General features: G+C 52.2%; 10 non-coding genes and 1 pseudogene across 10 annotated transcripts; all 11 read right to left on the bottom strand.

Moving 5' to 3' along the window:
* Positions 1–133: 133 nt before the first annotated feature.
* LOC143417924 (5S ribosomal RNA) lies at positions 134–252 on the bottom strand. The gene has a single exon (XR_013098072.1). It is a non-coding gene; the product is annotated as a 5S ribosomal RNA (ribosomal RNA).
* Positions 253–2,734: 2,482 nt separating this feature from the next.
* On the bottom strand, positions 2,735–2,853 carry LOC143417904 (5S ribosomal RNA). Its single transcript, XR_013098052.1, has one exon. It is a non-coding gene; the product is annotated as a 5S ribosomal RNA (ribosomal RNA).
* A 1,966-nt stretch (positions 2,854–4,819) lies between these two features.
* Positions 4,820–4,938, bottom strand: LOC143417913 (5S ribosomal RNA). The gene has a single exon (XR_013098061.1). It is a non-coding gene; the product is annotated as a 5S ribosomal RNA (ribosomal RNA).
* Positions 4,939–6,387: 1,449 nt separating this feature from the next.
* Positions 6,388–6,506, bottom strand: LOC143417903 (5S ribosomal RNA). Its single transcript, XR_013098051.1, has one exon. It is a non-coding gene; the product is annotated as a 5S ribosomal RNA (ribosomal RNA).
* A 1,845-nt stretch (positions 6,507–8,351) lies between these two features.
* LOC143417282 (5S ribosomal RNA) lies at positions 8,352–8,470 on the bottom strand. The gene has a single exon (XR_013097502.1). It is a non-coding gene; the product is annotated as a 5S ribosomal RNA (ribosomal RNA).
* Positions 8,471–9,488: 1,018 nt separating this feature from the next.
* LOC143417945 (5S ribosomal RNA) lies at positions 9,489–9,607 on the bottom strand. Its single transcript, XR_013098093.1, has one exon. It is a non-coding gene; the product is annotated as a 5S ribosomal RNA (ribosomal RNA).
* Positions 9,608–10,742: 1,135 nt separating this feature from the next.
* On the bottom strand, positions 10,743–10,861 carry LOC143417572 (5S ribosomal RNA; annotated as a pseudogene).
* An 857-nt stretch (positions 10,862–11,718) lies between these two features.
* On the bottom strand, positions 11,719–11,837 carry LOC143417944 (5S ribosomal RNA). Its single transcript, XR_013098092.1, has one exon. It is a non-coding gene; the product is annotated as a 5S ribosomal RNA (ribosomal RNA).
* An 11,049-nt stretch (positions 11,838–22,886) lies between these two features.
* Positions 22,887–23,005, bottom strand: LOC143417199 (5S ribosomal RNA). The gene has a single exon (XR_013097416.1). It is a non-coding gene; the product is annotated as a 5S ribosomal RNA (ribosomal RNA).
* Positions 23,006–23,833: 828 nt separating this feature from the next.
* Positions 23,834–23,952, bottom strand: LOC143417304 (5S ribosomal RNA). The gene has a single exon (XR_013097524.1). It is a non-coding gene; the product is annotated as a 5S ribosomal RNA (ribosomal RNA).
* An 861-nt stretch (positions 23,953–24,813) lies between these two features.
* Positions 24,814–24,932, bottom strand: LOC143417368 (5S ribosomal RNA). Its single transcript, XR_013097589.1, has one exon. It is a non-coding gene; the product is annotated as a 5S ribosomal RNA (ribosomal RNA).
* Positions 24,933–25,366: the final 434 nt, after the last annotated feature.

The following is a 25,366-nucleotide window of genomic DNA, read 5'->3' as shown; positions in this document are numbered from 1 at the left end:
CTAGCAGCACAAGACATTGGAAAACAGCCAAAAGCAATGTCGTTAATGTGCCCTCATTAATGGGCAGCTGCTTTTGGTCTTTTAATACACCCCTTCTCTGGATCAAAAGCGGTTCAATGACATGAAAATGAAAGGCTTACAGCACCAGGTATTCCCAGGTAGTCTCCCATCCAAGTACTAACCAAGCCCAGCCCTGCTTAGCTTCCGAGATCAGACGAGGTCGGGCGTGCTCAGGGTGGTATGGCCGTAAGCTGCTGGCCCCAGCACAATGTCTCAATTTATGGATTCAACTGATTAGGTGGAAAGTACCTGAAGTTACGAAGACAATCCTTTAACCATACCTGCATGTTTGCATAATACCCTAACCCAAAGGCTCAGTTTAGCATTTATCTAACAGCACAGGCCCTGGATTGTTGAAGATGGCCTCAGGAACCAGCACAGGGCCTGGTGTGTTGTACATGGCCACAGCTAGCAGCACAGGGCCTGGTGTGATGTGAGTGGCCTGAGCCAGAAGCCACAGGCACTGGTGTGGTGTAAGTGGCCTCAGCCAGCAGCCACAGGCCCTGGTGTGGTGTAAGTGGCCTCAGCCAGCAGCCACAGGCCCTGGTGTGGTGTAAGTGGCCTCAGCCAGCAGCCACAGGCCCTGGTGTGGTGTAAGTGGCCTCAGCCAGAGCCACAGGTCCTGGTGTGGTGTAAGTGGCCTCAGCCAGTGCCACAGGCCCTGGTGTGGTGTAAGTGGCCTCAGCCAGAAGCCACAGGCCCTGGTGTGGTGTAAGTGGCCTCAGCCAGCAGCCACAGGCCCTGGTGTGGTGTAAGTGGCCTCAGCCAGAGCCACAGGTCCTGGTGTGGTGTAAGTGGCCTCAGCCAGTGCCACAGGCCCTGGTGTGGTGTAAGTGGCCTGAGCAAGAGCCACAGACCCTGGTGTGGTGTAATTGGCCTCAATAGCAACTAATGCCCTGGTGTGGTGTAGGTGGCCTCAGCCAGCAGCCACAGGCCCTGGTGTGGTGTAAGTGGCCTCAATAGCAACTAATGCCCTGGTGTGGTGTAAGTGGCCTCAGCCAGCAGCCACAGGCCCTGGTGTGGTGTAAGTGGCCTCAGCCAGAGCCACAGGTCCTGGTGTGGTGTAAGTGGCCTCAGCCAGAGCCACAGGTCCTGGTGTGGTGTAAGTGGCCTCAGCCAGTGCCACAGGCCCTGGTGTGGTGTAAGTGGCCTCAGCCAGCAGCCACAGGCCCTGGTGTGGTGTAAGTGGCCTCAGCCAGCAGCCACAGGCCCTGGTGTGGTGTAAGTGGCCTCAGCCAGCAGCCACAGGCCCTGGTGTGGTGTAAGTGGCCTCAGCCAGCAGCCACAGGCCCTGGTGTGGTGTAAGTGGCCTCAGCCAGAGCCACAGGTCCTGGTGTGGTGTAAGTGGCCTCAGCCAGTGCCACAGGCCCTGGTGTGGTGTAAGTGGCCTGAGCAAGAGCCACAGACCCTGTTGTGGTGTAATTGGCCTCAATAGCAACTAAGGCCCTGGTGTGGTGTAGGTGGCCTCAGCCAGCAGCCACAGGCCCTGGTGTGGTGTAAGTGGCCTCAGCCAGCAGCCACAGGCCCTGGTGTGGTGTAAGTGGCCTCAGCCAGCAGCCACAGGCCCTGGTGTGGTGTAAGTGGCCTGAGCAAGAGCCACAGGCCCTGGTGTGGTGTAAGTGGCCTCAGCCAGCAGCCACAGGCCCTGGTGTGGTGTAAGTGGCCTGAGCAAGAGCCACAGGCCCTGGTGTGGTGTAAGTGGCCTCAGCCAGAAGCCACAGGCACTGGTGTGGTGTAAGTGCCCTCAGCCAGCAGCCACAGGCCCTGGTGTGGTGTAAGTGCCCTCAGCCAGCAGCCACAGGCCCTGGTGTGGTGTAAGTGACCTCAGCCAGCAGCCACAGGCCCTGGTGTGGTGTAAGTGGCCTCAGCCAGCAGCCACAGGCCCTGGTGTGGTGTAAGTGGCCTCAGCCAGTGCCACAGGCCCTGGTGTGGTGTAAGTGGCCTGAGCAAGAGTCACAGACCCTGGTGTGGTGTAATTGGCCTCAGCCAGCAGCCACAGGCCCTGGTGTGGTGTAAGTGGCCTGAGCAAGAGCCACAGGCCCTGGTGTGGTGTAAGTGGCCTCAGCCAGAAGCCACAGGCACTGGTGTGGTGTAAGTGCCCTCAGCCAGCAGCCACAGGCCCTGGTGTGGTGTAAGTGGCCTGAGCAAGAGCCACAGGCCCTGGTGTGGTGTAAGTGGCCTCAGCCAGAAGCCACAGGCACTGGTGTGGTGTAAGTGCCCTCAGCCAGCAGCCACAGGCCCTGGTGTGGTGTAAGTGACCTCAGCCAGCAGCCACAGGCCCTGGTGTGGTGTAAGTGGCCTCAGCCAGCAGCCACAGGCCCTGGTGTGGTGTAAGTGGCCTCAGCCAGTGCCACAGGCCCTGGTGTGGTGTAAGTGGCCTGAGCAAGAGTCACAGGCCCTGGTGTGGTGTAAGTGACCTCAGCCAGCAGCCACAGGCCCTGGTGTGGTGTAGGTGGCCTCAGCCAGCAGCCACAGGCCCTGATGTGGTGTAAGTGGCCCCAGCCGGTCACTCAGGCCCTGGTGTGGTGTAGGTGGCATCAGCTAGCAGCACAAGACATTGGAAAAGAGCCAAAATCAATGTCGTTAATGTGCCCTCATTAATGGGCAGCTGCTTTTGGTCTTTTAATACACCCCTTCTCTGGATCAAAAGCGGTTCAATGACATGAAAATGAAAGGCTTACAGCACCAGGTATTCCCAGGTAGTCTCCCATCCAAGTACTAACCAAGCCCAGCCCTGCTTAGCTTCCGAGATCAGACGAGGTCGGGCATGCTCAGGGTGGTATGGCCGTAAGCTGCTGGCCCCAGCACAATGTCTCAATTTATGGATTCAACTGATTAGGTGGCAAGTACCTGAAGTTACGAAGACAATCCTTTAACCATACCTGCATGTTTGCATAATACCCTAACCCAAAGGCTCAGTTTAGCATTTATCTAACAGCACAGGCCCTGGATTGTTGAAGATGGCCTCAGGAACCAGCACAGGGCCTGGTGTGTTGTACATGGCCACAGCTAGCAGCACAGGCCCTTGTTTGGTGAAGATGGCCTCGGCCAGAAGCGCAGGGCCTGGTGTGATGTGAGTGGCCTGAGCAAGAGCCACAGGCCCTGGTGTGGTGTAAGTGGCCTCAGCCAGAAGCCACAGGCACTGGTGTGGTGTAAGTGGCCTCAGCCAGCAGCCACAGGCCCTGGTGTGGTGTAAGTGGCCTCAGCCAGCAGCCACAGGCCCTGGTGTGGTGTAAGTGGCCTCAGCCAGCAGCCACAGGCCCTGGTGTGGTGTAAGTGGCCTCAGCCAGCAGCCACAGGCCCTGGTGTGGTGTAAGTGGCCTCAGCCAGAGCCACTGGCCCTGGTGTAGTGTAAGTGGCCTCAGCCAGTGCCACAGGCCCTGGTGTGGTGTAAGTGGCCTGAGCAAGAGCCACAGACCCTGGTGTGGTGTAATTGGCCTCAATAGCAACTAATGCCCTGTTGTGGTGTATGTGGCCTCAGCCAGCAGCCACAGGCCCTGGTGTGGTGTAAGTGGCCTCAGCCAGTGCCACAGGCCCTGGTGTGGTGTAAGGGGCCTCAATAGCAACTAATGCCCTGGTGTGGTGTAAGTGGCCTCAGCCAGCAGCCACAGGCACTGGTGTGGTGTAAGTGGCCTCAGCCAGCAGCCACAGGCCCTGGTGTGGTGTAAGTGGCCTCAGCCAGCAGCCACAGGCCCTGGTGTGGTGTAAGTGGCCTGAGCCAGCAGCCACAGGCCCTGGTGTGGTGTAAGTGGCCTCAGCCAGAAGCCACAGGCACTGGTGTGGTGTAAGTGCCCTCAGCCAGCAGCCACAGGCCCTGGTGTGGTGTAAGTGACCTCAGCCAGCAGCCACAGGCCCTGGTGTGGTGTAAGTGGCCTCAGCCAGCAGCCACAGGCCCTGGTGTGGTGTAAGTGGCCTCAGCCAGTGCCACAGGCCCTGGTGTGGTGTAAGTGGCCTGAGCAAGAGTCACAGACCCTGGTGTGGTGTAATTGGCCTCAATAGCAACTAATGCCCTGGTGTGGTGTAGGTGGCCTCAGCCAGCAGCCACAGGCCCTGGTGTGGTGTAAGTGGCCTCAGCCAGTGCCACAGGCCCTGGTGTGGTGTAAGTGGCCTGAGCAAGAGCCACAGGCCCTGGTGTGGTGTAAGTGGCCTCAGCCAGCAGCCACAGGCCCTGGTGTGGTGTAAGTGGCCTGAGCAAGAGCCACAGGCCCTGGTGTGGTGTAAGTGGCCTCAGCCAGAAGCCACAGGCACTGGTGTGGTGTAAGTGCCCTCAGCCAGCAGCCACAGGCCCTGGTGTGGTGTAAGTGACCTCAGCCAGCAGCCACAGGCCCTGGTGTGGTGTAAGTGGCCTCAGCCAGCAGCCACAGGCCCTGGTGTGGTGTAAGTGGCCTCAGCCAGTGCCACAGGCCCTGGTGTGGTGTAAGTGGCCTGAGCAAGAGCCACAGACCCTGGTGTGGTGTAATTGGCCTCAATAGCAACTAATGCCCTGGTGTGGTGTAAGTGGCCTCAGCCAGCAGCCACAGGCCCTGGTGTGGTGTAAGTGGCCTCAGCCAGCAGCCACAGGCCCTGATGTGGTGTAAGTGGCCCCAGCCGGTCACTCAGGCCCTGGTGTGGTGTCGGTGGCATCAGCTAGCAGCACAAGACATTGGAAAACAGCCAAAAGCAATGTCGTTAATGTGCCCTCATTAATGGGCAGCTGCTTTTGGTCTTTTAATACACCCCTTCTCTGGATCAAAAGCGGTTCAATGACATGAAAATGAAAGGCTTACAGCACCAGGTATTCCCAGGTAGTCTCCCATCCAAGTACTAACCAAGCCCAGCCCTGCTTAGCTTCCGAGATCAGACGAGGTCGGGCGTGCTCAGGGTGGTATGGCCGTAAGCTGCTGGCCCCAGCACAATGTCTCAATTTATGGATTCAACTGATTAGCTGGCAAGTACCTGAAGTTACGAAGACAATCCTTTAACCATACCTGCATGTTTGCATAATACCCTAACCCAAAGGCTCAGTTTAGCATTTATCTAACAGCACAGGCCCTGGATTGTTGAAGATGGCCTCAGGAACCAGCACAGGGCCTGGTGTGTTGTACATGGCCACAGCTAGCAGCACAGGGCCTGGTTTGGTGAAGATGGCCTCGGCCAGAAGCGCAGGGCCTGGTGTGATGTGAGTGGCCTGAGCAAGAGCCACAGGCCCTGGTGTGGTGTAAGTGGCCTCAGCCAGAAGCCACAGGCACTGGTGTGGTGTAAGTGGCCTCAGCCAGCAGCCACAGGCCCTGTTGTGGTGTAAGTGGCCTCAGCCAGCAGCCACAGGCCCTGGTGTGGTGTAAGTGGCCTCAGCCAGCAGCCACAGGCCCTGGTGTGGTGTAAGTGGCCTCAGCCAGAGCCACAGGCCCTGGTGTGGTGTAAGTGGCCTCAGCCAGTGCCACAGGCCCTGGTGTGGTGTAAGTGGCCTGAGCAAGAGCCAAAGACCCTGGTGTGGTGTAATTGGCCTCAATAGCAACTTATGCCCTGGTGTGGTGTAAGTGGCCTCAGCCAGCAGCCACAGGCCCTGGTGTGGTGTAAGTGGCCTCAATAGCAACTAATGCCCTGGTGTGGTGTAAGTGGCCTCAGCCAGCAGCCACAGGCCCTGGTGTGGTGTAAGTGGCCTCAGCCAGCAGCCACAGGCCCTGGTGTGGTGTAAGTGGCCTGAGCAAGAGCCACAGGCCCTGGTGTGGTGTAAGTGGCCTCAGCCAGAAGCCACAGGCACTGGTGTGGTGTAAGGGGCCTCAATAGCAACTAATGCCCTGGTGTGGTGTAAGTGACCTCAGCCAGCAGCCACAGGCCCTGGTGTGGTGTAAGTGGCCTCAGCCAGCAGCCACAGGCCCTGGTGTGGTGTAAGTGGCCTGAGCAAGAGTCACAGACCCTGGTGTGGTGTAATTGGCCTCAATAGCAACTAATGCCCTGGTGTGGTGTAGGTGGCCTCAGCCAGCAGCCACAGGCCCTGGTGTGGTGTAAGTGGCCTCAGCCAGTGCCACAGACCCTGGTGTGGTGTAATTGGCCTCAATAGCAACTAATGCCCTGGTGTGGTGTAAGTGGCCTCAGCCAGCAGCCACAGGCCCTGGTGTGGTGTAAGTGGCCTCAGCCAGCAGCCACAGGCCCTGATGTGGTGTAAGTGGCCCCAGCCGGTCACTCAGGCCCTGGTGTGGTGTAGGTGGCATCAGCTAGCAGAACAAGACATTGGAAAACAGCCAAAAGCAATGTCGTTAATGTGCCCTCATTAATGGGCAGCTGCTTTTGGTCTTTTAATACACCCCTTCTCTGGATCAAAAGCGGTTCAATGACATGAAAATGAAAGGCTTACAGCACCAGGTATTCCCAGGTAGTCTCCCATCCAAGTACTAACCAAGCCCAGCCCTGCTTAGCTTCCGAGATCAGACGAGGTCGGGCGTGCTCAGGGTGGTATGGCCGTAAGCTGCTGGCCCCAGCACAATGTCTCAATTTATGGATTCAACTGATTAGGTGGCAAGTACCTGAAGTTACGAAGACAATCCTTTAACCATACCTGCATGTTTGCATAATACCCTAACCCAAAGGCTCAGTTTAGCATTTATCTAACAGCACAGGCCCTGGATTGTTGAAGATGGCCTCAGGAACCAGCACAGGGCCTGGTGTGTTGTACATGGCCACAGCTAGCAGCACAGGGCCTGGTTTGGTGAAGATGGCCTCGGCCAGAAGCGCAGGGCCTGGTGTGATGTGAGTGGCCTGAGCCAGAAGCCACAGGCACTGGTGTGGTGTAAGTGGCCTCAGCCAGCAGCCACAGGCCCTGGTGTGGTGTAAGTGGCCTCAGCCAGCAGCCACAGGCCCTGGTGTGGTGTAAGTGGCCTCAGCCAGCAGCCACAGGCCCTGGTGTGGTGTAAGTGGCCTCAGCCAGAGCCACAGGTCCTGGTGTGGTGTAAGTGGCCTCAGCCAGTGCCACAGGCCCTGGTGTGGTGTAAGTGGCCTCAGCCAGCAGCCACAGGCCCTGGTGTGGTGTAAGTGGCCTCAGCCAGCAGCCACAGGCCCTGGTGTGGTGTAAGTGGCCTCAGCCAGAGCCACAGGCCCTGGTGTGGTGTAAGTGGCCTCAGCCAGTGCCACAGGCCCTGGTGTGGTGTAAGTGGCCTGAGCAAGAGCCACAGACCCTGGTGTGGTGTAAGTGGCCTCAGCCAGCAGCCACAGGCCCTGGTGTGGTGTAAGTGGCCTCAGCCAGCAGCCACAGGCCCTGGTGTGGTGTAAGTGGCCTCAGCCAGCAGCCACAGGCCCTGGTGTGGTGTAAGTGGCCTCAGCCAGAGCCACAGGCCCTGGTGTAGTGTAAGTGGCCTCAGCCAGTGCCACAGGCCCTGGTGTGGTGTAAGTGGCCTGAGCAAGAGCCACAGACCCTGGTGTGGTGTAATTGGCCTCAATAGCAACTAATGCCCTGGTGTGGTGTAGGTGGCCTCAGCCAGCAGCCACAGGCCCTGGAGTGGTGTAAGTGGCCTCAGCCAGTGCCACAGGCCCTGGTGTGGTGTAAGGGGCCTCAATAGCAACTAATGCCCTGGTGTGGTGTAAGTGGCCTCAGCCAGCAGCCACAGGCACTGGTGTGGTGTAAGTGCCCTCAGCCAGCAGCCACAGGCCCTGGTGTGGTGTAAGTGGCCTCAGCCAGCAGCCACAGGCCCTGGTGTGGTGTAAGTGACCTCAGCCAGCAGCCACAGGCCCTGGTGTGGTGTAAGTGGCCTCAGCCAGCAGCCACAGGCCCTGGTGTGGTGTAAGTGGCCTCAGCCAGTGCCACAGGCCCTGGTGTGGTGTAAGTGGCCTGAGCAAGAGTCACAGACCCTGGTGTGGTGTAATTGGCCTCAATAGCAACTAATGCCCTGGTGTGGTGTAGGTGGCCTCAGCCAGCAGCCACAGGCCCTGGTGCGGTGTAAGTGGCCTCAGCCAGTGCCACAGGCCCTGGTGTGGTGTAAGTGGCCTGAGCAAGAGCCACAGACCCTGGTGTGGTGTAATTGGCCTCAATAGCAACTAATGCCCTGGTGTGGTGTAAGTGGCCTCAGCCAGCAGCCACAGGCCCTGGTGTGGTGTAAGTGGCCTCAGCCAGCAGCCACAGGCCCTGATGTGGTGTAAGTGGCCCCAGCCGGTCACTCAGGCCCTGGTGTGGTGTAGGTGGCATCAGCTAGCAGCACAAGACATTGGAAAACAGCCAAAAGCAATGTCGTTAATGTGCCCTCATTAATGGGCAGCTGCTTTTGGTCTTTTAATACACCCCTTCTCTGGATCAAAAGCGGTTCAATGACATGAAAATGAAAGGCTTACAGCACCAGGTATTCCCAGGTAGTCTCCCATCCAAGTACTAACCAAGCCCAGCCTTGCTTAGCTTCCGAGATCAGACGAGGTCGGGCGTGCTCAGGGTGGTATGGCCGTAAGCTGCTGGCCCCAGCACAATGTCTCAATTTATGGATTCAACTGATTAGGTGGCAAGTACCTGAAGTTACGAAGACAATCCTTTAACCATACCTGCATGTTTGCATAATACCCTAACCCAAAGGCTCAGTTTAGCATTTATCTAACAGCACAGGCCCTGGATTGTTGAAGATGGCCTCAGGAACCAGCACAGGGCCTGGTGTGTTGTACATGGCCACAGCTAGCAGCACAGGGCCTGGTTTGGTGAAGATGGCCTCGGCCAGAAGCGCAGGGCCTGGTGTGATGTGAGTGGCCTGAGCAAGAGCCACAGGCCCTGGTGTGGTGTAAGTGGCCTCAGCCAGAAGCCACAGGCACTGGTGTGGTGTAAGTGGCCTCAGCCAGCAGCCACAGGCCCTGGTGTGGTGTAAGTGGCCTCAGCCAGCAGCCACAGGCCCTGGTGTGGTGTAAGTGGCCTCAGCCAGCAGCCACAGGCCCTGGTGTGGTGTAAGTGGCCTCAGCCAGAGCCACGGGCCCTGGTGTGGTGTAAGTGGCCTCAGCCAGTGCCACAGGCCCTGGTGTGGTGTAAATGGCCTGAGCAAGAGCCACAGACCCTGGTGTGGTGTAATTGGCCTCAATAGCAACTAATGCCCTGGTGTGGTGTAGGTGGCCTCAGCCAGCAGCCACAGGCCCTGGTGTGGTGTAAGTGGCCTCAATAGCAAGTAAGGCCCTGGTGTGGTGTAGGTGGCCTCAGCCAGCAGCCACAGGCCCTGGTGTGGTGTAAGTGGCCTCAGCCAGCAGCCACAGGCCCTGGTGTGGTGTAAGTGGCCTCAGCCAGCAGCCACAGGCCCTGATGTGGTGTAAGTGGCCCCAGCCGGTCACTCAGGCCCTGGTGTGGTGTAGGTGGCATCAGCTAGCAGCACAAGACATTGGAAAACAGCCAAAAGCAATGTCGTTAATGTGCCCTCATTAATGGGCAGCTGCTTTTGGTCTTTTAATACACCCCTTCTCTGGATCAAAAGCGGTTCAATGACATGAAAATGAAAGGCTTACAGCACCAGGTATTCCAAGGAAGTCTCCCATCCAAGTACTAACCAAGCCCAGCCCTGCTTAGCTTCCGAGATCAGACGAGGTCGGGCGTGCTCAGGGTGGTATGGCCGTAAGCTGCTGGCCCCAGCACAATGTCTCAATTTATGGATTCAACTGATTAGGTGGCAAGTACCTGAAGTTACGAAGACAATCCTTTAACCATACCTGCATGTTTGCATAATACCCTAACCCAAAGGCTCAGTTTAGCATTTATCTAACAGCACAGGCCCTGGATTGTTGAAGATGGCCTCAGGAACCAGCACAGGGCCTGGTGTGTTGTACATGGCCACAGCTAGCAGCACAGGGCCTGGTTTGGTGAAGATGGCCTCGGCCAGAAGCGCAGGGCCTGGTGTGATGTGAGTGGCCTGAGCAAGAGCCACAGGCCCTGGTGTGGTGTAAGTGGCCTCAGCCAGAAGCCACAGGCACTGGTGTGGTGTAAGTGCCCTCAGCCAGCAGCCACAGGCCCTGGTGTGGTGTAAGTGGCCTAAGCCAGCAGCCACAGGCCCTGGTGTGGTGTAAGTGGCCTCAGCCAGTGCCACAGGCCCTGGTGTGGTGTAAGTGGCCTGAGCAAGAGTCACAGACCCTGGTGTGGTGTAAGTGGCCTGAGCAAGAGCCACAGGCCCTGGTGTGGTGTAATTGGCCTCAATAGCAACTAAGGCCCTGGTGTGGTGTAGGTGGCCTCAGCCAGCAGCCACAGGCCCTTGTGTGGTGTAAGTGGCCTCAGCCAGCAGCCACAGGCCCTTGTGTGGTGTAAGTGGCCTGAGCAAGAGCCACAGACCCTGGTGTGGTGTAATTGGCCTCAATAGCAACTAAGGCCCTGGTGTGGTGTAGGTGGCCTCAGCCAGCAGCCACAGGCCTTGGTGTGGTGTAAGTGGCCTCAGCCAGAGCCACAGGCCCTGGTGTGGTGTAAGTGGCCTGAGCAAGAGCCACAGGCACTGGTGTGGTGTAAGTGGCCTCAGCCAGCAGCCACAGGCCCTGGTGTGGTGTAAGTGGCCTCAGCCAGCAGCCACAGGCCCTGATGTGGTGTAAGTGGCCCCAGCCGGTCACTCAGGCCCTGGTGTGGTGTAGGTGGCATCAGCTAGCAGCACAAGACATTGGAAAACAGCCAAAAGCAATGTCATTAATGTGCCCTCATTAATGGGCAGCTGCTTTTGGTCTTTTAATACACCCCTTCTCTGGATCAAAAGCGGTTCAAAGACATGAAAATGAAAGGCTTTCAGCACCAGGTATTCCAAGGAAGTCTCCCATCCAAGTACTAACCAAGCACAGCCCTGCTTAGCTTCCGAGATCAGACGTGGTCGGGCATGCTCAGGGTGGTATGGCCGTAAGCTGCTGGCCACAGCACAATGTCTCAATTTATGGATTCAAGTGATTAGGTGGCAAGTACCTGGAGTTACGAAGACAATCCTATAACCATACCTGCATGTTTGCATAATACCCTAACCCAAAGGCTCAGTTTAGCATTTATCCAACAGCACAGGCCCTGGATTGTTGAAGATGGCCTCAGGAACCAGAACAGGGCCTGGTGTGTTGTACATGGTCACAGCTAGCAGCACAGGGCCTGGTTTGGTGAAGATGGCCTCGGCCAGAAGCACAGGGCCTGGTGTGATATGAGTGGCCTGAGCAAGAGCCACAGGCCCTGGTGTGGAGTAAGTGGCCTGAGCAAGAGCCACAGGCCCTGGTGTGGTGTAAGTGGCCTGAGCAAGAGCCACAGGCCCTGGTGTGGTGTAATTGGCCTCAATAGCAACTAAGGCCCTGGTGTGGTGTAAGTGGCCTCAGCAAGAGCCACAGGCCCTGGTGTGGTGTAAGTCGCCTCATCCAGCAGCCACAGGCCCTGGTGTGGTGTAAGTGGCCTGAGCAAGAGCCACAGGCCCTGGTGTGGTGTAATTGGCCTCAATAGCAACTAATGCCCTGGTGTGGTGTAGGTGGCCTCAGCCAGCAGCCACAGGCCCTGGTGTGGTGTAAGTGGCCTCAGCCAGCAACCACAGGCCCTGATGTGGTGTAAGTGGCCCCAGCCGGTCACTCAGGCCCTGGTGTGGTGTAAGTGGCATCAGCTAGCAGCACAAGACATTGGAAAACAGCCAAAAGCAATGTCGTTAATGTGCCCTCATTAATGGGCAGCTGCTTTTGGTCTTTTAATACATCCCTTCTCTGGATCAAAAGCGGTTCAATGACATGAAAATGAAAGGCTTACAGCACCAGGTATTCCAAGGAAGTCTCCCATCCAAGTACTAACCAAGCCCAGCCCTGCTTAGCTTCCGAGATCAGACGAGGTCGGGCGTGCTCAGGGTGGTATGGCCGTAAGCTGCTGGCCCCAGCACAATGTCTCAATTTATGGATTCAACTGATTAGGTGGTGTAGGGATGAACAAAAAGTATTTTACCAGCATAATATAATCTGCAGTATGATCATTGCTTTAACAATGTAACAGATAGCTTTAAGATGGCCTTAAGATGTTTATGATGATGTTAACTTTGTATTCCAGGTGCAGTTATAACTATTTTATACATATTGCATATCTGTGCTTATTTGAGTTGATGTTCAGGTTCATTAATGGTTGTGAGCTTCATCCAGTGAGAGTGTCTAGATGATCCATGTTGAGGGAAAACTAGAACATAGAAGGAATTGCAGTACATGCTTACACAACAGTTCATTTTAATATCTTTTATATGTTCATATTCTTGTATTAAGCTTTAAAGTAGGGGTTCTTGATTAAAACATTTATTTAGTAGAGGACACATACATAGTTTCAGTTGTTGCATATCAGAGTGGCTTCTGTCTCTCTGTCTGGTTAGAGGTCAGGAGCTAGTCGCGAGGTGAAACAGGGTGCAATTGTGGTTAGCACACAGACACACACTTAGTTAGAGAATCATTTATAGGTGAAAGTTTAATCATGTTTTGCTGAGGTGTCAGGATGACAAGCGAGCATCCGGCAGTGACAGGAAGCACCTGTTGTGAAGATAGGAGACAATTGTTCTTTTAAACGGTGTCAAAAGTCGTTGTGGTTTTGATTTGATCTATGTATAAAATGTATCTGTGACGTTGAAGGGGCGTCATTAAATTTAAGCCCTGACGGTATAAATATTTGTTTAATGCTTTGAGTAAGTTGAAGATCAATTGCTGTTTCCTTTGATCTTCCCACATGTGAATTAAAATCTTCGTTTGACTTCACCCGGCCGGACCAGTGTGGTTATTTTTCGATCACCTCTTGTACCCTTCCTCAATTTTTGAATCTTAACATTTGGGGGCTTCGTCCGGTGGTTGAGTAAGGGAGAAAAGTGGAGGTGTGAGCGGTGGTCCGAGGTGGTCAGACGGGCAGACATGAATTCCAGTGGTCGAAGTGAGTGGGCATAAGCCGGCTTATCCAAAAGGTAAGGCACTACCTGTTGAATTATTTCCAAAGTGTGCCAAATTGGACATGATAAAATTTAAGTCTACTCACTGAAGTTACTGGTGGATGTCTGTTTTGATTTTGATGAAAATCTCATGAGTTGAAGCAGTTAGAGTTCTGCTAAGAAGAAATGAAAGCAGTTAAGAGTCTGATAAGAAAAGTTTAAATACTGGGTTGAAGTCCCAAAGAAATTGAGTTAGAGTCTCAAGTAGTTTGGTAGGGAATTGGTTATTGTGTTGGTTAGAGTCCAAATTTGGTCATAAGAGTGGACCTGAGCGGTCATTTTGTGAGTTGGAGTCTCCATTGACCACTAGGTTGCACCTGCCTCAGTTATACACTTGTTTTGGGTGTTGATGGTTGTTTCAAAGTATTATAAATTATTCTAGAACGGCAGTTCGAGTCTGCTAGGAAGCGCAGTGCTCAGAGGTAACGCTTGCCAATGTCAAGGACGCTTAGACATTGTCCTCGAAGAGGGATAGTCAGTTGGTCACTGTGGAGCTTGGGGCACTCCAGAATAACTAGGAGTTAGAGTCTCCTTACCGTTTGGAACGGTACCTGCGCTTTTTTGGGCAGCAAAGGTTGGACCTTGGGTGTTGGACACTTTTAAATTGAGTTAGGGATTTTAGAAATGAGGCCAGAAACAGTTAAAGTCTTGATACTGGTTAATTGATCGCAAAAAACTCAGGGAGTTTATCGGTTACACTGTTATGTTAAATTTGTCGAAATTCGATAGGTGTGAAAAGGTTTAAAATCTGTGCAGTTGTAAATATAAGACGTCTCTGTAATAAAAAAAAAAGATCTCTGTGGGTTGAGTCGGCAATGCACTGACTTCCTGCTGCTATTCTTAGATGAAGAGTGTGTGTGCATGCAAATGAGGCAGCTGATGCAGAGCGCATGAGAGGACTATGCTTTTGGTTTTGTGTGCTATTCAGCTCTATAACTATTGTTTGCAAATGTGGATAAATGTCTGCGATTAAAATGCTGGCTTAGTATATAATAACATTGTAAATATATGAATGGTGACAGCGTTTCAAAATAGAATATAAGAATTGTTTGTGTTTAAAACCAACGTTTAGGTAAGAAGATTTAAGGTGGATTTGAAGGCATAAACAAAAAATAAAAGGGTTACAGTCTGCAAGTGTTGTTAATTCATGAGCTGACTGGATGCAGAGTAAGTGGAGTGGTCATCCTGAGAGGATTGAATGATGCTCTAACTCTGTGGTCGAGTCAGACATAGGCTTTAAGCAACCATGAGCCACTAATAAGCGTGACAGATTAATGAGTATGTGTAAATTGAACTTGTTAAATAGCCTTAATAGAAGTAACTCAATGAGCACGCAATAAAGTGAACCTGTTAGAACCCCTTTGACATTTGTCCCTTCAACAATAAATGATTATATTGTGTCCCATGCACTAAAGAGTCCCATTTAATACTGTTAAATGGTTGTTTAAATAGAATAAGCAAACATGCCTGTGCTTTATTTTGCAACCTGTAACATACAAATTGCAGAGGAAGAGGGTCGACTGGAGGTGACCTGTAAATGTCACATAGTGACTGAGGAAGGTGTTTCACCTTATGAGATGACAGTGTGGTCCGAGATTGAGCTGCATGAGCTAAATTCCTATATACAACGTTGTCTATTTCTATTTCAAGGCTTAAAGGAGATGACTGAGCATGAAAATGATCCAAATTGGGAGCCCACAGAGGCCGCCCACTTTGCTCAGGCTATGGTAGAGTCGGTACTAGACGGTTTTGATTCTGATATGCTTGCTTGGGAAATAATGTAATTATCTGTGGAGATGTCTCCAAGCGATTAGTAGATTTAAAGGAGACAAATGTGTGCTTGAGAGTGCGTGGTTGAAATTGTATGTGTGCGTGTGCGTTTAATATGTGGGAGCCTTCTCGGGCAGCGATTTTTTGTTAAACCTGTGGCAGGCTGTGCAAAATGGAGAAAGCTTTGACATAATGACATAAAGGTGATTTCTTGGTTTTAGATTTATTAGTACGGGATGCTTGAGGGTGTGTTGCTGTAAAGTATATAAGGGACGCGCAGCACCGTTAATGGGTTTAAAATAAATGAAAAAACACTAATCCGAGGAACTATTGGAGAGGTAAGTATACGGAGGTGAGCGCGTTGCGCATAAGGGTTGCTGGTGTCATATATTAACACTTTGAGGGTGAATAATTTTGATTGAGTGTCAACGCTTGAGAACGCGAGGACAGCGTCTAAAGTGCTGGGTTAAACTTTGTGTGTCACCGAGCAGGGGAAGAGGAGTCAGTGGTTGCGAGAACAGCGAGACGAAGACTGAAACCGAAAGTTAAGCGTGTCTGGGTGACCTAGACCAAGAAGGTGGAGTCGACCAACGCTATTGGAAGAGGTAAGTCTGTGTTTCAGAGAATGGCTGACAGCTCGGGTGCGACACCTAGTGGGAAAAGGGGATGCAAACCTCTGAAGGATCAGCTTGAACAGCTTAAGAAAGCTATTCGTTTGGCTTCCCCTGGAGCTTTACAAGCAGCAGAGAAAGAGTGCCAAGCGATGGAGGTTGAGGTAAGCAAACTTATTACATCCCAACAGAAAGGGCTGGGTGATAAAATACCTCTGAGCTTGGTGTTAAAAACTGAAGGAGAAGTGTATGGACAAATGCATGAGGCCCTACGTGCGTCCATAGAGGCATTAACGGCATTGGAGGTTATAAAGCAGAGAGTAATGCAGGGAGGGCCAGAAGAGGAGAATGAAGACCGTGCGACGTCATCAGAAGAAGAAGACGATGAGGAGGACGAAGATGGAGGAGTTGAACCCCAACCAAGTACAAGCCTAATTTTGAGGAAAAGAAGTGTGAAGAGAGACCAAGCACAGAGACGGCCCATATTTAAGAGCTCAAAGAGTAGAAAAGTGAGTTTTGAACAAGGAGCTCCTGACCCTGGTTTAAGTCTGCCTCTAATAGCAGGTCCAAAGAACGAACCAGTTTATCGCGCCTATAAGGTGAGAGATTTGGAAGCATTGGTTAAACAACTTCCACCAATAACCAAGGGAGAACATTGGGAAGGAGAAGAATTAGCGCTGGGCGATTTTCGCGCTTTGGCCGGACGTTGTATGCTGGGTGGTGGGGTAGCAGATGTAGAGCAGATAGCTCAAACAACCAGATATGCAAATGACCTGCAATATCATGAGGTGCAGAATGACTTAGCAGATGCAGTCCGGGAGAAGTACCCAACTCCTAACTCTGGAGCCATTCCAAAAATTATTTGGGATCCCAAAAACACACCCAGAGAGTGTTTAGCTAAAGCAAAGGAACAATGGTTGTTAGGAACAGGAATACATCCGGGGAAGGAGGGTGAAAGTAGAGCGTGGTTTCGTTCGGCAGTGCTGGCAGGGCTGCCCAACCAGGTTGCAGTTGACTTGGAAAAGAACCCAGATTTTGCCGTTGCAGACTCGGTGCAGTGGGATAGACATGTGACCCACAGACTTCAGCAGGAACAGGATTTGGCAAACAAACAAAAGAAAGAGTTGGAGGAAGTCCAGGCGTGGCTGGTCAAGTTGCAGCTGGCAGAAGCAAAAAGCAAAGCAGGAGACAGAAAGCAAGAGGATAAGGAGAGCGCAAGGAAAATAATGGTGGCAAGGCCTCAGCCCGATCCTGTGCCTGACTGGCCAGATCAGGATCCGGGTCTCTACCCTGATGACCGTTGGCCCGGCAATGCACCAAGGCAGCGTCAACCGGTAGGGAATTGGGGGACCGGTGGACCGCAGAGAGGGCGTGGTGGATCCGTGGGGGGAGGACAAAGGGCTCGGAATCCGGGGAATCCTAATAATGTGTCTTGGACTGCCTGTTACAGATGTGGAGCAGAAGGACACTGGTCCCGAGAATGCCCTGAATCGCAGCGAAATTATCAGAGGCGAGGCTATCAATCCCAGGCACGAGGAGGCCCAAGACAAAGAGCTGCTTACAGGGGAGCACATCAAGCTCCAAACCCGAATGCAGCACCAGCCGCCCAGTACCCGGTAGCTGACTGGGGCTGGGAGGGGGAGCAATACTGACGGAGCCCGGAGAAACCAAACAGCGTGGGGTCGGCAGAACCCATGCTGTCAATGACCGTGGAAGGCACTGAATTGCCTTTCCTGGTGGATACTGGAGCAACATACTCAACTTTGAAAGACACACCAGACAGTGCAACACTCTCCTGTCACACAGTTAATGTGGTAGGCTTTTCCGGGATTCCAATGACACTGCCATTGACGGATCCAGCATTGACAAAGCTGGGAAAACAGACTTTGAAACACCAATATGTGGTGTCCTCACAGGTGCCTGGAAAATCTCATGGGCAGGGACCTGGTTGTGAAACTGGGAGCCACAATCATGTGCTCACCAGATGGACTGATTGTTACTCTACCTGGAGGAAAAGAATTCCCGTGCCTGGGATCACCTTCAAAGACTCAATATCTAGTCCAGAACTCTGAACAACCCACTGCCGAAATCTACTGGGGGAGGCTAGTGGAAGAAGGCATTCTGAGACATTATCAGCTATGGAAACCCTGGATAATGAGCCTGGCCGTCTATTCCCCTCCGCGAGATCCTTTCCACGTTACACTCTTTTATGATAGGGAAGATAACGATATCTATCGGGAACAATTCCAGTCTGATCTTGAGGGACAGACGTGGAATGTGCAAACACATAACATTTATGTTGGACCAGAAGGTGTGGCCGCGGCTGTGAAATTTATTGATGAACAACTGCCTTGGTACAATGTGGGAGAGGATTCAGCCCCTCACATTACATTGGCGGTCCACGAGGGTCATGGGCCAAGAGATCTGGGACCAATGGTCAAGCGGGCGCTGGACAACGCATGCTGGCAAAGCACCCAAATTCCAAATGTCTGGTATGCACCAAAATGTAAAATATATCGTATAACTTGTTTGTCCAATGATGCAGTGATCTTAGAACATAAAGAAATCTCCAGAATACATGGCAGGGAAAGAATGGATCATCCTGATGCAGTACCTGAGCTCTCAAAATTGCCTGATACTTTGTGGTCCGCAGGGCCCACAGATGTAGGTTTGGCTAACTGTTCGCCTGTCCTGTTCCAGCTGAAGTCTGACATACCAATTAACAGACCACAATATAAGCACAAAACTGAAGACCAAAAGTGGTTCACATGTATTGACCTAGCGAATGCATTCTTTTGTCTCCCACTGCACGAGTCACTCAGAGACATTTTCTCTTTCACATATAGAGGCCGGAAATTTAGGTACACACGCTTAACACAAGGCTTTGCACTCTCACCAGCCCCGTCAGCAGCGGCCTGTACGGCAGCATCGCTCGTGGTGTTGAACAGATTGGCAGAGTGTGGCTTCAAAGTGAGTAAAGAAAAACTGCAGTTGGTCCGGCCAGAGGTAACATTCCTGGGCCGGGTGATCGCACACAGATCAGTGGGGTTAATGAATATACACAGAGACCAAATTCTGACACATCCAAAACCAAGAACTGTGAAGGAGTTGCTTTCCTTTCTTGGCTTGACAGGTTACAGCAGGCAGTTCATTCCGAACTATGCGGGTAAAACTGCCCCTTTAAGGGACCTGATCAAGAAAGTTGGTGTTCGAAATCTGAAGGCTGAATTGCCTTGGACGCCGGACACAGAGACAGCGTTCATCTCGCTAAAACAGGATTTGTCAAGAGCCACAGATCTGGCCACACCTAACTATGATGAGGCATTTTATCTTGATGTTTCAGAAACAAAGGGAGTTGTGAATGGTGTGTTGTTTCAGAAAAAAGGGGGAGGTAGGGATGTACTTATGTATGTTAGCATAAGATTAAATTCAACAGAAGCAAGGCATCCCACATGCACACAACACGCAGCAGGAGTAGCAAAGATAATTCAGAAAACAGCACACATAGTGAGGGAACACCCACTGAAAGTGCTTACCACACACAGTGTAGTGGCCTATGTGAACTCACAGGCATTCACAATGACTCCACTGACGCAACAAAGGTTGAGCAAAATTTTAGAGGCGCCAAATTTGATATTCACACATGAAGGAATAAATATGGCAGACCTAATGGGGTCAGGAGAACCACATGACTGTATTAAGAAAGCCCAAGTTGAAGGAAAAATCAGGGAAGACCTGAAGGCAGAGCCCATATATGGAGCTGAGGATTGGTTCACGGATGGATGCTGCCACAGAGATGAAGAAGGATTGAAAGCGGGCTATGCAGTAGTCTGTAGAGTAGGAACTGAGTTTCAGGTGAAAGAAGCAGGAAAAATTGAGGGACAACAGTCGGCCCAGAGAGCTGAAGTGATAGCCCTAACTCGAGCCCTGAGGTTGGCTAAAAACATGAGAGTGAACATCTACACTGACTCAGCATATGCGTTTGGAGCAGCTCATGTGGAACTGGCTCAATGGAAGAGAGCCGGGTTCAGAACGGCCACTAATGCACCCATCTGTCACAAAAAGGAAATGGAGGAACTGGAAAAGGCCCTGGAGGACCCAGACGAGGTAAGTATTATAAAATGCAAAGGCCACTCACAAGCAGACAGTATGGTGGCAAGAGGAAATCAGAAAGCTGATGAAGCCGCAAAGGAAGCAGCGGGCTACAAAGGACAGAGACAGCTGGTGCAGGTAACCCCAGAAGAGGAGGTTAGCACTAACAGCATGGAAGAAGTTAGACAGGCTCAGGAGGAGACATCCCCAGAGGAAAAGGGGGTGTGGGAAAACAAAGGAGCCTGGCAAGATGGCGGTTTGTGGAGGGGGCCAGATGGGCGTCCCGCTTTAACGGCCAAAATGGCGGAACAGAAGGTGAATGAGGCTCACGGGCTTGGTCACGTGGGAGTGAAACAGATGGAGAGAAATTTGTGCCGATGGTGGCATCCTGATTTGAGAAGGATGATACTGGAAAAGGCCAGAACGTGCCTAATTTGTGGGGCACACAACCCAAAGCCAGCAGTAAAACCTGAAGCTGGTAAGTTTCTCATGCCAGAAAGGCCAGGAGAAGAGGTTGTGATTGATTATACCGACATGATTGATACAGGCCCAGGTGGGGTGAGGTATTTGTTGGTGTGTGTGGATGTTCTGACTGGATGGCCCGAAGCATGGGCGACCAAATGTGAAGACGCGAAAAGCGTGATTAAGTGCTTAATCAATCATTACATTCCAAGGCATGGGTTTCCCAAGAGAATTAGGTCAGACAATGGTACTCACTTCAAGAACAAAGATTTGCAAGAGGTAGAGAGGATGTTGGGAGTGCAACATAAGTTCGGGACGGTCTATCATCCTATATCTCAAGGAAAGGTAGAGAGGATGAACCTAAATTTGAAAAACAAGTTGGCTAAAATCTGTGCGCAGACAGGGCTAAATTGGGTCGCAGCCCTGCCCATTGCTTTGATGACCATAAGATGTTCTGTTAACCAATCCACAGGTTTCACCCCTTATGAGCTGCTGACTGGGAGACAGTTTCCAGCACCCTGGACAGTGGTCCCGGTGGAGCAGCCCAGGACAAGCGACAGGTCTCATGCAGAATATTTTAATGAGTTGAAGGCTCTTGTGTCCAGCTTTACAAAACAGGTCACTTGTGAGAGACCCACGGGGAACGGAGAGGTCCCGGACGCAAAGGCAGTGTGGCTGAAGGTCATTAAGCGAAAGTGGAAGGAGCCCCGCTGGACTGGTCCGTATGAGGTGACCGCCCGGACGGCTACAGCAGTCCAGCTGAAAGGGAAAGGCGACACCTGGTACCACTGGTCGCAGTGTGCACCCGCACACGAGAGCTTGGTGGAGGAAAATTCGTCTTCAAAGAACGCAGGTGTCAAGAAACAGAGGCAGAATAAACCTCTTCACCTGTGCAACGGGCCGACCAGTAGTCTACCTGGAAGGCCGAAGAAAGAAGAGCAGCCTAGGAGGAGATCGCCGCGCCTACAGAAAGGAGTGGTAACAAATTGAGAGTTTGAAAAGGGGTGGTTTAAATAAAAAGAGTAAAAAAAAAAGGGAAAGTGGAAGGGGCTTGCTCTGTCAATTATGTTGTCTCTATCTGTATTGGTGGGTATTTTGGTGACCTGTGGTTGTTGTCTCATTCCTTGTGCCCGAAGGTTGGTAGAGAAGGTGATTGTAAAGGCAGTGGACCCTGGGGCGGTGGCCCCTATGTCCATGATGCCGATGATGGATCTGGAAGTAGTCGAGTGGACTGAGGAGTGAACAACAACCTATGTATCGACCTCTGGTGTGCCAGAGGTCGAAAGGGGGATTGTAGGGATGAACAAAAAGTATTTTACCAGCATAATATAATCTGCAGTATGATCATTGCTTTAACAATGTAACAGATAGCTTTAAGATGGCCTTAAGATGTTTATGATGATGTTAACTTTGTATTCCAGGTGCAGTTATAACTATTTTATACATATTGCATATCTGTGCTTATTTGAGTTGATGTTCAGGTTCATTAATGGTTGTGAGCTTCATCCAGTGAGAGTGTCTAGATGATCCATGTTGAGGGAAAACTAGAACATAGAAGGAATTGCAGTACATGCTTACACAACAGTTCATTTTAATATCTTTTATATGTTCATATTCTTGTATTAAGCTTTAAAGTAGGGGTTCTTGATTAAAACATTTATTTAGTAGAGGACACATACATAGTTTCAGTTGTTGCATATCAGAGTGGCTTCTGTCTCTCTGTCTGGTTAGAGGTCAGGAGCTAGTCGCGAGGTGAAACAGGGTGCAATTGTGGTTAGCACACAGACACACACTTAGTTAGAGAATCATTTATAGGTGAAAGTTTAATCATGTTTTGCTGAGGTGTCAGGATGACAAGCGAGCATCCGGCAGTGACAGGAAGCACCTGTTGTGAAGATAGGAGACAATTGTTCTTTTAAACGGTGTCAAAAGTCGTTGTGGTTTTGATTTGATCTATGTATAAAATGTATCTGTGACGTTGAAGGGGCGTCATTAAATTTAAGCCCTGACGGTATAAATATCTGTTTAATGCTTTGAGTAAGTTGAAGATCAATTGCTGTTTCCTTTGATCTTCCCACATGTGAATTAAAATCTTCGTTTGACTTCACCTGGCCGGACCAGTGTGGTTATTTTTCGATCACCTCTTGTACCCTTCCTCAATTTTTGAATCTTAACAGTGGCAAGTACCTGAAGTTACGAAGACAATCCTATAACCATACCTGCATGTTTGCATAATACCCTAACCCAAAGGCTCAGTTTAGCATTTATCCAACAGCACAGGCCCTGGATTGTTGAAGATGGCCTCAGGAACCAGAACAGGGCCTGGTGTGTTGTACATGGCCACAGCTAGCAGCACAGGGCCTGGTTTGGTGAAGATGGCCTTGGCCAGAAGCACAGGGCCTGGTGTGATATGAGTGGCCTGAGCAAGAGCCACAGGCCCTGGTGTGGAGTAAGTGGCCTGAGCAAGAGCCACAGGCCCTGGTGTGGTGTAAGTGGCCTGAGAAAGAGCAACAGGCCCTGGTGTGGTGTAATTGGCCTCAATAGCAACTAAGGCCCTGGTGTGGTGTATGTGGCCTCAGCCAGCAGCCACAGGCCCTGGTGTGGTGTAAGTGGCCTCAGAAGCAAATAAGGCCGTGGTGTGGTGTATGTGGCCTCAGCCAGCAGCCACAGGCCCTGGTGTGGTGTAAGTAGCCTCAATAGCAACTAAGGCCCTGGTGTGGTGTAAGTGGCCTCAGCCAGCAGCCACAGGCCCTGATGTGGTGTAAGTGGCCTCAGCCAGAGCCACAGGCCCTGGTGTGGTGTAAGTGGCCTCAGCCAGAGCCACAGGCCCTGATGTGGTGTAAGTGGCCCCAGCCGGTCACTCAGGCCCTGGTGTGGTGTAGGTGGCCTCAGCTAGCAGCACAAGACATTGGAAAACAGCCAAAAGCAGTGTCGTTAATGTGCCCTCATTAATGGGCAGCTGCTTTTGGTCTTTTAATACACCCCTTCTCTGGATCAAAAGCGGTTCAATGACATGAAAATGAAAGGCTTACAGCACCAGGTATTCCCAGGGAGTCTCCCATCCAAGTACTAACCAAGCCCAGCCCTGCTTAGCTTCCGAGATCAGACGAGGTCAGGCGTGCTCAGGGTGGTATGGCCGTAAGCTGCTGGCCCCAGCACAATGTCTCAATTTATGGATTCAACTGATTAGGTGGCAAGTACCTGAAGTTACGAAGACAATCCTATAACCATACCTGCATGTTTGCATAATACCCTAACCCAAAGGCTCAGTTTGGCATTTATCTAACAGCACAGGCCCTGGATTGTTGAAGATGGCCTCAGGAACCAGCACAGGGCCTGGTGTGTTGTACATGGCCACAGCAAGCAGCACAGGGCCAGGTTTGGTGAAGATGGCCTCGGCCAGAAGCACAGGGTCTGGTGTGATATGAGTGGCCTGAGCAAGAGCCACAGGCCCTGGTGTGGTGTAAGTGGCCTCAGCCAGAAGCCACAGGCACTGGTGTGGTGTAAGTGGCCTCAGCCAGCAGCCACAGGCCCTGGTGTGGTGTAAGTGGCCTCAGCCAGCAGCCACAGGCCCTGGTGTGGTGTAAGTGGCCTCAGCCAGCAGCCACAGGCCCTGGTGTGGTGTAAGTGGCCTCAGCCAGTGCCACAGGCCCTGGTGTGGTGTAAGTGGCCTGAGCAAGAGCCACAGACCCTGGTGTGGTGTAATTGGCCTCAATAGCAACTAATGCCACAGGCACTGGTGTGGTGTAAGTGGCCTCAGCCAGCAGCCACAGGCCCTGGTGTGGTGTAAGTGGCCCCAGCCGGTCACTCAGGCCCTGGTCTGGTGTAGGTGGCATCAGCTAGCAGCACAAGACATTGGAAAACAGCCAAATGCAGTGTCGTTAATGTGCCCTCATTAATGGGCAGCTGCTTTTGGTCTTTTAATACACCCCTTCTCTGGATCAAAAGCGGTTCAATGACATGAAAATGAAAGGCTTACAGCACCAGGTATTCCCAGGCAGTCTCCCATCCAAGTACTAACCAAGCCCAGCCCTGCTTAGCTTCCGAGATCAGACGTGGTCAGGCGTGCTCAGGGTGGTATGGCCGTAAGCTGCTGGCCCCAGCACAATGTCTCAATTTATGGATTCAACTGATTAGGTGGCAAGTACCTGAAGTTACGAAGACAATCCTTTAACCATACCTGCATGTTTGCATAATACCCTAACCCAAAGGCTCAGTTTAGCATTTATCTAACAGCACAGGCCCTGGATTGTTGAAGATGGCCTCAGGAACCAGCACAGGGCCTGGTGTGTTGTACATGGCCACAGCTAGAAGCACAGGGCCTGGTTTGGTGAAGATGGCCTCGGCCAGAAGCGCAGGGCCTGGTGTGATGTGAGTGGCCTGAGCAAGAGCCACAGGCCCTGGTGTGGTGTAAGTGGCCTCAGCCAGAAGCCACAGGCACTGGTGTGGTGTAAGTGGCCTCAGCCAGCAGCCACAGGCCCTGGTGTGGTGTAAGTGGCCTCAGCCAGCAGCCACAGGCCCTGGTGTGGTGTAAGTGGCCTCAGCCAGCAGCCACAGGCCCTGGTGTGGTGTAAGTGGCCTCAGCCAGTGCCACAGGCCCTGGTGTGGTGTAAGTGGCCTGAGCAAGAGCCACAGACCCTGGTGTGGTGTAATTGGCCTCAATAGCAACTAATGCCCTGGTGTGGTGTAAGTGGCCTCAGCCAGCAGCCACAGGCCCTGGTGTGGTGTAAGTGGCCTCAGCCAGCAGCCACAGGCCCTGATGTGGTGTAAGTGGCCCCAGCCGGTCACTCAGGCCCTGGTGTGGTGTAGGTGGCATCAGCTAGCAGCACAAGACATTGGAAAACAGCCAAAAGCAATGTCGTTAATGTGCCCTCATTAATGGGCAGCTGCTTTTGGTCTTTTAATACACCCCTTCTCTGGATCAAAAGCGGTTCAATGACATGAAAATGAAAGGCTTACAGCACCAGGTATTCCCAGGCAGTCTCCCATCCAAGTACTAACCAAGCCCAGCCCTGCTTAGCTTCCGAGATCAGACTAGGTCGGGCGTGCTCAGGGTGGTATGGCCGTAAGCTGCTGGCCCCAGCACAATGTCTCAATTTATGGATTCAACTGATTAGGTGGCAAGTACCTGAAGTTACGAAGACAATCCTTTAACCATACCTGCATGTTTGCATAATACCCTAACCCAAAGGCTCAGTTTAGCATTTATCTAACAGCACAGGCCCTGGATTGTTGAAGATGGCCTCAGGAACCAGCACAGGGCCTGGTGTGTTGTACATGGCCACAGCAAGAAGCACAGGGCCTGGTGTGATATGAGTGGCCTGAGCAAGAGCCACAGGCCCTGGTGTGGAGTAAGTGGCCTGAGCAAGAGCCACAGGCCCTGGTGTGGTGTAAGTGGCCTGAGCAAGAGCCACAGGCCCTGGTGTGGTGTAATTGGCCTCAATAGCAACTAAGGCCCTGGTGTGGTGTATGTGGCCTCAGCCAGCAGCCACAGGCCCTGGTGTG

Source organism: Maylandia zebra, linkage group LG3 (assembly GCF_041146795.1).
Source record: "Maylandia zebra isolate NMK-2024a linkage group LG3, Mzebra_GT3a, whole genome shotgun sequence".
In the NCBI taxonomy this organism is placed as follows: domain Eukaryota; kingdom Metazoa; phylum Chordata; class Actinopteri; order Cichliformes; family Cichlidae; genus Maylandia; species Maylandia zebra.
This window is presented reverse-complemented; position numbering and strand designations above follow the sequence as displayed.